At 45.3% G+C, this 14144-nt stretch overlaps 1 protein-coding gene across 18 annotated transcripts in view; it reads left to right on the top strand.

Moving 5' to 3' along the window:
- LOC137423347 (trinucleotide repeat-containing gene 6C protein) overlaps positions 1–14144 on the top strand; it is a 175959-nt gene that overhangs the window by 43024 nt on the left and 118791 nt on the right. For 2 of the 18 annotated variants that reach the window (XM_078774316.1, XM_078774312.1), the window contains exon 1: positions 8314–8436. The exons of 13 other annotated variants lie outside the window; for them this stretch is intronic. The gene's annotated coding sequence lies outside the window, so the exon portion shown is untranslated. Of the gene's footprint in view, positions 1–8263; positions 8437–14144 lie in introns of those variants that run through there. 3 more of the 18 variants (XM_078774317.1, XM_078774311.1, XM_068110390.2) reach the window with 3 other exon arrangements.

Raw genomic sequence — 14144 nt, 5'->3', positions numbered from 1 at the left:
AAAGTTTGGTGGAGGGGGAATAATGGTCTGGGGCTGTTTTTCATGTTTCGGTCTAGGCCCCTTAGTTCCAGTGAAGGGAAATCTTAAAGCTACAGCATACAATGACATTCTTGACGATTGTGTGCTTCCAACTTTGTGGCAATAGTTTGGAGAAGGCCCTTTCCTGTTTCAGCATGACACAAAGCGAGGTCCATACAGAAATGGTTTGTTGAGATCGGTGTGGAAGAACTTGACTGACCTGCACAGAGCCCTGACCTCAACCTCATCAAACACCTTTGGGATGAATTGTAATGCCAACTGGGAGCAAGGCCTAATCGGCCAACATCAGTGCCGACCTCACTAATGTCACCTGGGTGTGGTGGCAGAGGGTATTATAATTCTCTTTTTACCTGGGCAATGCTGAGGTTAAATCACTCAACACAGGTAATTTAACCAGAGGGAGCCAGTGATACCATGTGAGGGAAATATTTATAGCAGCAAGGGACGTGCAGCCAGTGTGATGGGGGTGGGATAGGAGTTGTGTGTGGGAGTGAGAGGTGGGGTTGGGGTGAGGGGTGGTGGGAGCAGGATTTGGGGTGAACCGGTGATGAGGGATGGGGCAGGGGGAGGGGTGGGAAAACGAAATGCCAATGTCTGTCTTTTGATTAAAGATGGGTACTTTTGCTAGTTTTGTAATAACGTTGATATTATTATTATATCATAACAGTATCATTATTGCCAATGCACCATTTTGAACGGGAAAAATGTCCTCCAAAGATGAAATGCTTTGTCCTGCTTCTTCTTCATGTGACGGATGACTGCGTGTTAATATTGTAACGAATGTGGAAACGTTACAATGTGAACGTTACAAAAGTACGGTAACACCCTGTTAATGTAAATAATGGTCGCAGTCGGCCTCCTAGTTAATTCCATGAAACTTACACGCAGGTCACGATATATCTTTTAAATAGTGTATTTCCTTATTCCATATAGGCTAAATATGTGTTTCCCACTAGATTGACTTTGCATTGTATCAAACAAAATAAGCGTAGGCCCTTCCAATTTCCCCAAAACCTCCCTTCCAATTGCCTTCCGCATTTTGGGCGGTTTTCTTCAACCACCATTGGCCACGAGGTAGGGTTGGGGAAGAAAGGCGTGTCTCCACCTCGTCATAAGGGGGGAGGAGTGAGCCAGCCCTAACAGCCAATCAGCACCGCGGTGAGCGACCCGGTAGGCGTGCCCTCGGAGCCGGCGGCTTGATTTCGCCCGAGGTGATAAAAGCGACTGTAAGGGACTGCTTTACCAGAGGCCTTGGGAGATGACCTGGGAGATGAGCAAAGAGGCGGCACCAAGAGGAGCGGTGAGATGCGAAACGCTCCAAGCCAAAGAGGAGAGGTACTCGGCAAGGAAACCAGCTTTGGAGAGACGCGCTGAAAGGAGGGAGACGGCTCCACCACAAGAAGAGGAGCAGGTGTGCCGAACCAGCGCGTGACGTCTACCGCAGCGGATACACGACGGAGGGTTTCCCGCCAAAACCGCGAGGAATTGCGAGCTGCTGCCTCCCGACTTTGCCTCCCTCTCAAGCAATCCACCTCAAGCCCTACCTGCCTGCATTATCCCCTGTGTAAGTGTGAACGTCCTGTCCTACTCATTGTCTTGGGGTTAAGTAAAAATGAATAGTGTAAGTTAATGATTCGCTGTGTTACTGCTTCTTCCATCCATTGCTTGTGTGTGTATAATAAATCTGTTCTTCCTCCGTATTCTTCTTCTTCTTCTTTTTCATTCTCTTTCGGTCGCTTTAGAGGTTTCCCGATTGAATATCTGTGGGGCGATCTGGTCAACGTCGGGTGGAATCGGGTTCTAATCGGGGAGTAACTGTTCGGACGCGGTTAAATACACCACCGCTCGGTCAATATAACATCTAAAGCCGCGTCTGTAACAATATCATTAACATTAATGTTATTATCATTATTCTTAATATTTTGCCCTAATACTCAGTTCCAGAAAGGGGATAATAAGCTTGTTACATACACGTCAGGTGGGTCGACGACAACCGTTGACTACCTGATGGTGCGTAGGCGAGATAGGGGGTGCCTCCGGGACACAGGTGATCCCGGGGGAGGAGGCTGTTTCACAGCACCACTTGGTTGTCCTCCCTTCCTCCTTTCACAAAAGGGTGAAAGGTGCGAGGAGAGCTCGACGGGTGAAGTACCAACCGAGAATGAAGGTGTGGAGGTTGAAAGAGGTGACAGTAAGGGAGGCATTAAAAGAGAGGCTGAGTAGGGTAGAGGATGATGTGGTTGAGCTTGAACGTGGTTGGATGTCAATGAAAGATAGTCTGATGAGAGCCGTTGGTGAGGTATGTGGATGGACAAAAGGACCACCGAAGCACTCGGAAACATGGTGGTGGGATGATGAAGTTGAAAAGAGGATTGACGAGAAGAGGAAGAAGTTCAAGGAGTGGCAGAAGGCGAAGGGTACGGGAGCAGAAAAAGTAGAGCATGAAAGTTATAAGGCAGCCAAGAAGGCTGCAAAGAAAGAGGTAGCAAAGGCGCAGGAGGCATGTCGGAAAATGTTCGGAGAACGCTTGGATTCGGAAGAGGGTCAGAGAGCGGTCTTCAGGATTGCAAAGCAGATAGCAAAAGAGAGGTGTGATGTGATGGGGGGTGAGTTGCTTGAAGGATGAAGTGGGACAAATCGTTGTGGACCCAGATGGAATTAAAGGAAGATGGAAAAGATATGGAAATGCTGTTGAATACAGAGAATGAATGGGATGGCAACATAGAGAGTAACCCAGTTTTTGGACCGGCAGAGAAGATAACTGAGAAGGAAGTTGAGGAAGCGATAAAAGCAATGAAGAGTAGAAAAGCGTGAGGGCCGACGGGAGTTGTGGGAGATATGATGAAGGCAGCAGGAAGTTAGGGTGTGAAGAGAATGACAGAGATCTGTAATCTGGTGGTGAAAGAAGGCCGCATTCCAGTGGATTGGGAACTGAGTACCCTCGTCCCTCTATACAAGGGGAAAGGTGACCCTCTGGAGTGTGGCTCGTGCCGAGCAATAAAGTTATTGGAGCATGGAATGAAGGTATTGGAAAGGGTGTTGGAGAGGAGGATAAGGAAGAAGGTGAAGATCGATGAAATGCAGTTTGGATTTATGCCAGGAAGAGGAACGACAGACGCGCTCTTTATTGTGAGGCAGTTGCAGGAGAAGAGGAAGAAGTTGTTTCTTGGGTTTGTTGATCTGGAGAAAGCATTCGATAGGGTTCCACGTGAAGTATTGACATGGGCATTAAGGAAGTTATAAGTGGATGAATGGTTGATCAGAGTAGTGATGGCAATGTACAAAAGAGCGCGCACAGCTGTAAGGACGAAGGACGCGAACAGTGGTGAGATTGAGGTGAAGGTGGGAGTGCATCAGCGGTCGGTACTAAGTCCACTACTATTTGTAGCTGTGATGGAGGTGCTGGCTCAGAACGTAAAGGAGGGTTTACCGTGGGAGTTGTTGTATGCAGATGATCTGGTGTTGATTGCGGAAAGTATGGATGGACTGAAGGAAAAGATGAACGAGTGGAAGGAATGTATGGAGACAAAAGGTCTGAAGGTGAATATAGGAAAGACGAAGGTGATGGCAAGTGGTAAAGCATGTGGTGAGGTGGAAAGAACTGGGAAGTGGCCATGTGCTGTGTGCAGGAAGGGTGTCGGAGTGAACTCCATTCAATGTACAATGTGCGCTGAGTGGGTTCATCAAAAATGTAGTGGTCTGAGAGGGTCATTAACCAGTGTGGCAGCTACATTCAAATGTAAGGTGTGCACAGAGGGAGCTGCAGATGGAGGAAATGTTGAGTTGGATCTTGTAGACGGCGTGAAGCTGGAAGGTGTGAAAACATTTTGCTACCTCGGAGACATTTTGAATGGAGAAGGTGGATCAGACTCAGCAACGGTTGCTCGAGTGAGATGTGCATGGAAGAAGTTTCGGGAACTGAGTGGCGTGCTGATGAGGAGGGGAGTGTCGTTTAAGCTGAAGGGAAAGGTGTATGCTGCATGTGTGAGAAGTGTTATGATTTATGGGAGCGAGACATGGGTAATGAACGTAGAGCAGCAACGAAGGGTGGAAATGCGAATGGTTCGGTGGATGTGCGGAGTATCGTTGAGAGAGAGGAAGACAAATGATGAATTGCGAAAGATGATGGGAATCGAGCCTGTGATTGATGCTGTGAAGAGGAACAGGTTGAGATGGTTTGGTCATGTGTTGAGGAAGGATGAAAGTGACTGGTTGAGAAGAGTGATGGAAATGAATGTGGAAGGAAGTAGAGGACTGGGAAGACCGAGAAAGACTTGGCTAAAGATGGGGGAAGAAGAAATGCGGGCAAGGGGGTTAACAAGGAGAGATGCAGAAAATAGGGCAAAATGGAGAAGATTGTCATGGGGACCACAAGGCTAACCCCTGCTCTAGCAGGGAAAATGGCCTTAAAATGCATGTTGTTGTTGTTTTTAATATTTTGCCCTTCTAATTATTGGTATTGTTGTTATTTTCATTTTGTTGTTGGAAGTGATTTTTCAAAAATGCTACGATAACGTAAAATGATGAAAAGATGGCGTTATTACTTTTGTTATTACAACCGTCCTTGGGAAAACACCATATGTTTTCTTATTATATTTATAAGTGTTTAAGTATTATGTTGTAGAGTATTTGTTGTAGTTGTATTGTGTTTAAGTATAAGTTTATAAGTATTTATATATTTATAATAGCTCAATAACGTTGGGTTTCCTCCCTTTCATTTAAAAAAGGTAATCATACCTGTTTGTGTTTGTAGTTTCTAATTTTTTATTTTTTTACCCCTGGTAGGGTAGCCCTACAAAACACCACGACAAGCTATATATACTCCATAACACGGTGTTTTTCGAAGGACAAAAAAAACTTTTGGGAGAGGGGATATTACTAGTACTTATTAATATTGTTTTGTAACGACATTAATGTTATGCTATTATCATTGCCATATTATTGTTATTACCTCCGCCACCAAAGGTGGATGGTTGTTATGTTTTCGTGTCTGTCTGTGTCTGTGTCTGTTTGTTTGTTTCTTTGTCTGTGAGCAGGATATCTCAGAAATCGGGAACGAGTCGATTCATCACACGGTCAAAGATTGTTTAACCCCAATATGAGGCCCTTCATAATTTATGCAACGTTATTTTTTTTATGGAAGCCGCTTACCATACATTCTGACAGGCTTGATTTAACCTGACTAATATTTTTTATTCGACATTGATTCGATTTTTCTGGGGACATCATCGTTAATAACACTCGTCCCAACCAAAGGCGATGGATATCTGATGCAGCAAATCGGGCAGTATCTATCTATAATTCCAGTAATCTCTGTGTGTATGTATGTATGTATGTATGTATGTATGTATGTATGTTTGTCTGTGACCGCTGTTTCTCGACAACCACGGGTCCGATATACTTGAAACTTGCCAGGTATATTGCTGGGGACCCGAGGATGTGCCTTTTCAAGGTTTCATATTAATCGGAGAAGTAGTTATGGAGCTATGTCCAAAAAACGATTCAACCAATCAGAGAGCAGCGAGCTATCACGTGTGCCGAACGTGGCGAACAGACTCTGCCTCGGACGGCACATTTGAGAGCGTATTCATTTATTTCACGTTGGCAAACTATGTTGCCGCTATGTTGGCGTTAAACGATGTTTTAAAACTAATTAAAACTAATTTGCTATTCTTTCGCTTTCCTGCGCGTTTGTGCATGCTATGGCGATTTCTTTACCAAACTCCGCAAGCCGTTCGCTTTGGACCAAACCATTTCATGTAAATAGAGGGGGGGGGATATAATTTTAGATATAGATATAGTACGGGCATGCCCTAGTATATATAATAAGCAGCCTACAGGCCTGATGGCTTAGGCCCACCATAAAACCCAGATGGTGGCCATATTATTTTGTCTGGATGTCATGGCCATGGTGGGTGGAGTCAAGCGACAAATGTGGTTGGGGTCAAGCTCAAATGTGGTTGGGATCAAGCTCAAATGTGGGTGGGGTCAAACGACAAATGTGGCTGGGGTCAAACGACAAATGTGGCTGGGGTCAAACGACAAATGTGGCTGGGGTCAAACGACAAATGTGGCTGGGGTCAAATGACAAATGTGGTTGGGGTCAAGTGACAAATGTGGTTGGGGTCAAGTGACAAATGTGGTTGGGGTCAAGCAACATGTGGTTGGGGTCAAGTGACATGTGGTTGGGGTCAAACGACAAATGTGGTTGGGGTCAAATGACAAATGTGGGTGTGGTCCAGTAGGTGTTTGAATGGGTGCACATTTCAAGAATTGACCCCCCCATTCCTCCTCTCCCCCCCATTTCTCCTCTCCCCCTCCATTCCTCCTCTCCCCCCCATTTCTCCTCTCCCCCTCCATTCCTCCTCCCCCCCATTGCTCCTCCTCCCCCCCATTCCTCCTCTCCTCCCCCCATTCCTCCTCTCCCGCCCCATTCCTCCTCTCCCCCCCATTCCTCCTCTCTCCCCCATTCCTCCTCTCCTGCCCCATTCCTCCTCCCCCCCATTCCTCCTCTCCCTCCCCCATTCCTCCTCTCCCCTCCCCATTCCTCCTCTCCCCTCCCCATTCCTCCTCTCCCCTCCCCAATCCTCTTCTCTCCCCTCCCCATTCCTCTTCTCTCCCCTCCCCATGCCTCTTCTCTCCCCTCCCCATTCCTCTTCTCTCCCCCCATTCCTCCTCTCCCTCCCCATTCCTCCTCTCCCTCCCCATTCCTCCTCTCCCCATTCCGCCTCTCACCCCCCCCCATTCCTCCACCCCTTCCCCATTCCTCCCTCCCCCTTCCCCATTCCTCCCTCCCCCTTCCCCATTCCTCCCTCCCCCTTCCCCATTCCTCCCTCCCCCTTCCCCATTCCTCCCTCCCCCTTCACCATTCCTCCCTCCCCCTTCCCCATTCCTCCCTCCCCCTTCCCCATTCCTCCCTCCCCCTTCCCCATTCCTCCCTCCCCCTTCCCCATGCCTCCCCCTCCCCTTACCCATTCCCTCGCTCCTCCCCCAACAACAACCACAACACCAACCTTGCTCTTGTAGATCGGTGATGTGCTGGGGGAGGGGGATATTGTTCGTGTTAACATTTTCGTGTAATAAACATTAATGTTATGCTATTATCATTAGTGTTGTACCAATTAGAAATGGTCTTGGAAAAATGCCACTATTATCTATCTTAACAAGTATTATACACCTCAACATGGATTTTCCCACCTTTGGGAGGGGGCAAATTAAGTCGCTACAACCTCCAAGACATGACCCTTAATGTTCCTGTTAAGTTTGGTTGAGATTGGATAAGTAACGACCAAATGTATCGCGGTCAAAATAGTCAGACAGACAACAACTTGAGTACCGTATTTTAGTATGATGATGTTCTCTTTGTTGTGTTATGTTCTCGTCCTTTCTGACGTAGCTCTTCCATGAGCCGAGAATTCATATTGAAAAAAAACAAATCCAACACATTTTAATTCATTGTGATTTCCTGCAGTTCTCCTCTATTCCTACTTGTTGAAAGCAATGGAATCCATCACTAACTATCATAAACAACTACACGGTCTTTTACTTGTGCTTTCATTTTCTTTTTCTTATATTTTGTTTATCTTGCGTGCTCCTACTATGTATTTCGGAGGTGTGTGCACATGCGCGTGTTCACGTAAGTTGTTGCCTGCTGTGTTCACATTTGGGTGGGTTTCAGGAGATGGATCGGAGACCTAGCAGGTTTCAAAGTATCCACCTCCATATACTATAGCGAGTGTGCATGTGCGCGCGCGTGTGTGTGTGTGAATCGCTGGTTGTCAACTCCATACGCGGGTTTCAGACGGTGGAACAGAGCCCTCCTCGGTGTGTATGTGTGTGACGATCGTTTGTGTGCACAGGATTTGGGAATCCACTTTCGGGTTAAAACGTCAGGAATCTGTGCGCTGTCAGAGGGGCGATGTTACCTGCCCTATAGCTATACTGTAGTACTACGTACATCCTGCTGGCCTTGTGAATAGGAGTTTTCTGTTGCAAATAATTGAACCGTATCACTTATTGCCTCATATATATATATATATATATATATATATTTTTTTTTGTTTACTCTTCAACTTTTTGTTTCCAGCTCTTCAGCCATATTTATTTTATTTTGAATGTTTTATTCCTTCCTCTGTTTCTTTCCTTGCACTCGACTCGGGGCGTGGCAACGCCTCGTGGGTTGTATTTTCGTTCCCATTGGCCCTCCGTCCTACCCTCCCTCCCTATGGCTAAACTAGCTGCCATGATAAGCGACCGCCTTCCTCTGCCCTCCCCGTTCCGGGCCCCATGTTTACATTTGCATGCCGTGGAGTCGGGCCCGTCGGGTGCAGGCCTAGCAGAAGCAGCTCGTCTACACGACGCAAAGATCCCTCCGATGGTGTGACGTTGTGGACAGAGGTACGGAGCGATCGAGAAATACTGGAAGAAAGCGGAAATGACGAAGAAATGAGGAATTCGATGCAAGATTGTGATTATGAATTGTGACCATTATGTTGATCTCAAAGGTGCATGTGAGGTCAAGAGAGATTCGTAGACATTTTGATTCCGTCAAGCCTTGCCCATTGCAATTGCATAGCTTATATTAGGTCGTTCCCCTCCTCATCTCTTCGGTGCAGTTCGTTGACCGTGAGGTCAGGGTGGAAATACGTGACTTTCACTTTGTAACACTTACAAAGACGGTTTAGGCATGGCTACACGCTTCAAATATGTACTCTTTGAGCTTTTTGTTCTGTTCCTTGCCTTGTCTTCCTGCTGGAAGTTGCATTTGATGTGTTCTTTTGGTAATTTGATCCTTGAGGTTGTGATCTGCACTTGTATGTTTTGGGGATAAGCTTCATTTTCGGCTTCACTTCCTCCCATGCGTCATGTTAGGATTTGTTGGACTCGCTTTGCCATTTGGGGACCAAGGCTGCAGTGAGGCAAAATGCTATTTATGACAGGCAGATGCTTCCAGTGACAGGATTGGATTGATTGTATTTCATATGGCTTTCCTTTTTTCATGACCTTATCTATCGGGACCACTAAATCCATATGTGCCGTTGGCAGTCAAGCACAGACATGCTGGTACAGCTGGTGATTGCCTGACCTAGTTTAATGCTTTAAGTCTGATGCTTTTTTTATTGCCAGTATTGTATTGAGTGACAACAGTAAATGCTGCTGTTTTTGTGATTTCGGCATATTGCATCCTACAAGCATTTTTGTAATTGAAGGAAAACAATTTTTTGCTTAGAAATTACTAACTTTCACCTAAAGATTGCATAGTTACAGTATGCAGCTGAATCTTAATCCCCAAAAAATTGTTTTCATGTCGAGGCCATTTCCATATTTATGTATGGAAAAGAGGAGGAAAAAAGGGGGTGGGGTAGAGGGGGAGGATGGAATGGTTAAATTGAGAAAGTTTTTGTTTTGGTGGTGTTATTGTATAGGCTACATGGTCTTCGCTTGTGGAAGAGCTAGCTGGAGTAGTATGGAAAGGGGGCAAACACCAACAGCTGAGTCAAACTGTGAGTATGAGATCAAGGGGAGGAGGAGTAGGGCACGTGGGGTGAACAAGCTCAAACACAGCAATAATAAGAAAGGAAAAGTGGGGTGAAACAAAAAAAGGAACGAACCAACCAACGACTAACAAACAAAAAAGGGTTAGGGAGCGGGGAAATAATCACAATAAGCTGGAAAAGGGGAGTGTTTGGGAATGGGTTCATTTGGATTAAAAGAGATCATGAGGGGTTTGATTTTGATATACAACAACAACAACAACAACAGGCATTTTAAGGCCATTTTCCCTGCAAGAGCGGGGGTTAGCCTTGCGGTCCCCATATCCTTCCTCAACACATGACCAAACCATCTCAAACTGTTGATATGAGAAAAGGAATTAAACTTGGAGGTAGATAATATTGTTATGGATAATATTCGCCTCCGGTAGGAATTGTTCACCTACGATAGCCATCATGAGGGGAGTTCTCTGATTCACTTCCCATTCGACGATCCTGAAGTCTACGAACCGCGGGTCATTCCGCGGCGGGATAAGACGCCGTCTTAGACATTTAATTTAGGTAGGGTCCATCTTGACCAATGGGAGCTAACAACCGGACAGTTTGGAAAAGGGCTTGTAATGATTAACAAAAGGCACGCGTGTACAAGGCAGTGTCACAACAGAGAAATCTTTTCCCTTGGCACAGAAGCCCACTCTTAATCGGTCACATCACAGATCGAACACAGGCGCCACAGTCATGCCAGGAAATGAGGGAAGGAAGAGGGATAAAGAGAGAGCGGGAGAGGAATACGAGGTGTGTTGTCGGCCTCGCACTCGCTGTACGTAAGCCGCTGGGCTCACATTGGTCCCAACAAAAAGTGGGGTGGAGGGATAGAAGGAGAGGAAGGAGGGAATAGTAATAATAATAATTTTTATTATTTATATAGCACTTTTCAAATACAAAGAAATCTTTAAGTACTGAAAAAGGTAAAATCAGTTGATCAAGAAAAAAAAAAAAATGTGATAAGAATCAAAGCAGAGTAGAGTAAAATTACATAAAAAAACAATTATCAATGAAAAAAAAGAATCAAATTTCATAAAATACAAATAACAATGAGAATAAGAAGATGATGTAATGCAACATGTCTTGAGACGTGTAGGAGGTGGAAGCGTGTGATGTCAAAGGAAATGACGTTGGGTGCAACAGTCAGTTGGTGATTTCCGCTGATGCTCGTGCGCCTGAAGGGAACAAAGTAGAATAGGAATAGCAAGAGAAAGATAACGTGAATCAGTGTGTGTGGCCGGTGCATCTGGGAATTCTCTACTGGTTTGTCTGGCACGGGACAGCACGGAACATTGCTTGCTCCCGCAGATTGACCAGTTCTCCACTTGTGCTGCGGACGCATGCTCTGTCTTGTACCACTAGCTCGCTCTTGTACCACAAGTTCACTCCCGCAGATTCACCAGTTCTCCACTTGTGCTGCGGACGCATGCTCTGTCTTGTACCACTAGCTCGCTCTTGTACCACAAGTTTACTCCCGCAAATTGACCAGTTCTCCACTTGTGCTGCGGACACATGCTCTGTCTTGTACCACCAGCTCGCTCTTGTACCATAAGTTCACTCCCACAGATTCCTAGACCTGTCTGTTCTGAACTCTGGTCTTGGATTTTATAGGCCCTGTCGTGTTCTCTTGCGGATGTGTCTTGATCCGACTGTGTTTATATTGGACCACTCCGTAAGCCGCTCCATGCCATTGGTCATTGGGAGCTTGGCGGTGCGGCCGGTGAATAAAAGTGGCATCGGGCATCGAGGTCACCATTGCCATTGCTATTGGGTTGGTAGGCTTCCTCAGCCCCACAGATCGTTCTTTTGTTGCCTCTTCCTCTCCTCGGTTCAGCTCTGTCTGCATTGTCCGAAGCGTCATGTCCGATTAATCTTTGCGTGAAAGTGGCTTGATGTTTGTGGTGCAAAGCGTGTTGTAAAGCGTATGTGGATGTGCTGTAGATATAGCTACAGATATGTAGGGTTTATTTTTGTCTTCATATGTACTTCCCCGGGGTCTCTGAAAACCGTCACAATATAAAGGATGTTTGGAAGGGAAAGCAGTTAGAAAATAAATTCATTTGTTTATTAACTGTTTTTTGTTATTTTATTTCATCATCTCTGCATATCTCTAAAGGTGAGCCTATGCCCACCAACTCGTTCTTTCGAGCATCTCTCTTGGAGATTCTTAATTTTTGTTTCATCAAAGACAGCCTGTATATATTGGCAGACTGTACAAAGACTCCTCTTCCTCCTTTCAGTCTCATGCATCTGAGCTCTACTTATTCTACCTTTAGAAATCGGCACATAGCCATTGGCCAAGGGCACTTGTAAGCATTTTATAAAATATAACATCTGGTTTTGTTCCCTTTCTCCCCCTACCCCTCTCCACATGACTTCCAATATGGAGTACGTGATCTTCTAATGTAGCCAACTTTTTCTCATTCGAAACAACAAAAACTTATTTTGTATAAGGAATTGGTTACAAGTTGGACATTGTATTGCCCACCTTTAGATTTAATTTTACTGTTTTATCAACTGCCTTTGTTTCTCATAACTCAAAATGACTACATAGTTTACCTTATCATATACAGCGGCTCCTCAATATACGCCCAAGATGTGTTCCAGAAAAGTTGGACTTGTAACGAAATGACGAATAGCAGGGATTCTTCCACCATAAGGAAGGAAGAATGAGCATGGAGAAGATTGCGATCAAAGAGAGGTGAAGGAGGACACAGTGGAACATTGGTGAACAAGCTTGATACAAGGTCGGACACAGAAAGAAGAGGAAGGGAAAACTGGGGACGGAATAGAAATGGAACAAAAAAATGAAAAGAGGGTGAGGGCGAAGGAGAGGGAGGAGAACACAATAATGTGGAAAGGGTATGTTTGAGTTAATGAGGATAAAAATATGAGTGGTGGGGGTGGCTTGTGGATGCTGGCGAACGGCCATCTTGAAGCTTGGAGGGGTGAATGGGGTTGGACAGATTGAAGAAGGTTCCAGAGGTCGAGAAAAAAAAGAGGAACAAATGAGTGGATGTTAGCATTGAGCCTGTCTTTGTATCCAAATCACATGTAGCCAACCCCATCCCATGTGTCCCCATATTTCCCCAGTGTACCCACTCTCTACTGCACTGTCTCTTTCTTAAGATGGCTTGTTAGAACTTGGACCCTTTTTAATGATGACTCTCTCATTGGTCTTACCAACAACATTTAGCAGAGAAATCCTGTGGTAGTTGTAATCGTGCTAGTCCCTTGTTCTTGTATAAAGTTTAATGTAAAAATCACATGTAGCTTGTGGTTCTGACTCCGATTGCTCTTTCCAGCAGCGAAGAAGCAAGTTTTACAGTTTGCTGGAGTCTAACTATTTCTCCACTCTTAAATACTTTGGCTAGTGTACCATCTTTACCCTTTGCCTTTCCATTTGGCAAGGTGTCGAGTGCATTAATTATTAGCAAATAAGAGTAGAAACAATAGACATTATTCACGCTTTGATGCAATTTAAAAGTTGATTATTATTATTATTATTATTTTTTAATCAACTTGTCGAGAGCTTAGGTGAGACTTTTTCGTACAAGGTAAGACAATATTTGCTTACACGACTTCTCTTGCAATAACGTAGCTCTTATTTTATTCCTAAAAAGCTTTGGCAACCTCTTAAAAGGCTGCATATGGCATTCTGAAGCATTCTGTCATTTACTGGGGTGGTTCAAGCCTGTTACCCATTTATACTTGTATGTAGAGGTTAAAGAGCCCATGGAATTTTCCAACAAGTGTGGTCCTGTTGGTTTGTTTTTTTTGTTTTTTGTTGTACACAAGATCGAGACTCATGTAAGAGCTAACATTGATCACAAAAAGACAAACTGACACATAAAACTTATGATAAAGGGAGCGGAAGAGAAGATGGGGAGAGAGAGGAAAGCACACAAGTACAACATTTGAGAGCAGGGACATTGGGAGATCTGTGGGAGGGAGAGGGCTTGGGCGGAGGAGGCATGGGAGGGGGATGGGAGAGGTATAAAACACATGGACACTGCTAGAAAGAACTTCCAGGAAAGAAATCGGTATTTCAAAAAAGTGGATCTGGGGTGAATTAACGGGGGTAGAAGAGATCAAGGTTTTGGATGGGGGAAGATAAGAGATTGTGATAAACAGCTGTTTTAAAGACGTGGAGGGAGGAGTGGGATTGAAAAGTGAGGGAGTTTGTTCCAGAGGTGGGAGTAAAGAGGAATGAAGGAGTGAAGGTGAGCAGAGCAGATTTGAAAGAGCTTTGCGATTGGTCGGGGTGTCGTCGGAGCAAGAAGCTTCGAGTAAGAGTCGGTCTCCTTCTTGGCTTGACGAACAAGATGCTGGCCATTGTTGGTTTGGTTGGGTCGTGCAGTTTGTGCGCTTTGGTGGAGAGCGAGTGGAGAGAGGGTTGACGGCAGCTCTTTATTTGGTGAGCTGGAGGCCATGCTGAACATCCTTAAGTGGTGGAGGAGCCTCAAAGGATAATCTCTTGACTTTATTCACCTCACGTTTGTGACGCCATCGCCATCTTGTGCCAGGTTCCCGCAGAAGGGACATCGGACTCTGAGCCTCGTCCCCAGT

Source organism: Myxine glutinosa, chromosome 3 (assembly GCF_964187855.1).
Source record: "Myxine glutinosa chromosome 3, kmMyxGlut1.1, whole genome shotgun sequence".
In the NCBI taxonomy this organism is placed as follows: Eukaryota; Metazoa; Chordata; class Myxini; order Myxiniformes; family Myxinidae; genus Myxine; species Myxine glutinosa.
This window is presented reverse-complemented; position numbering and strand designations above follow the sequence as displayed.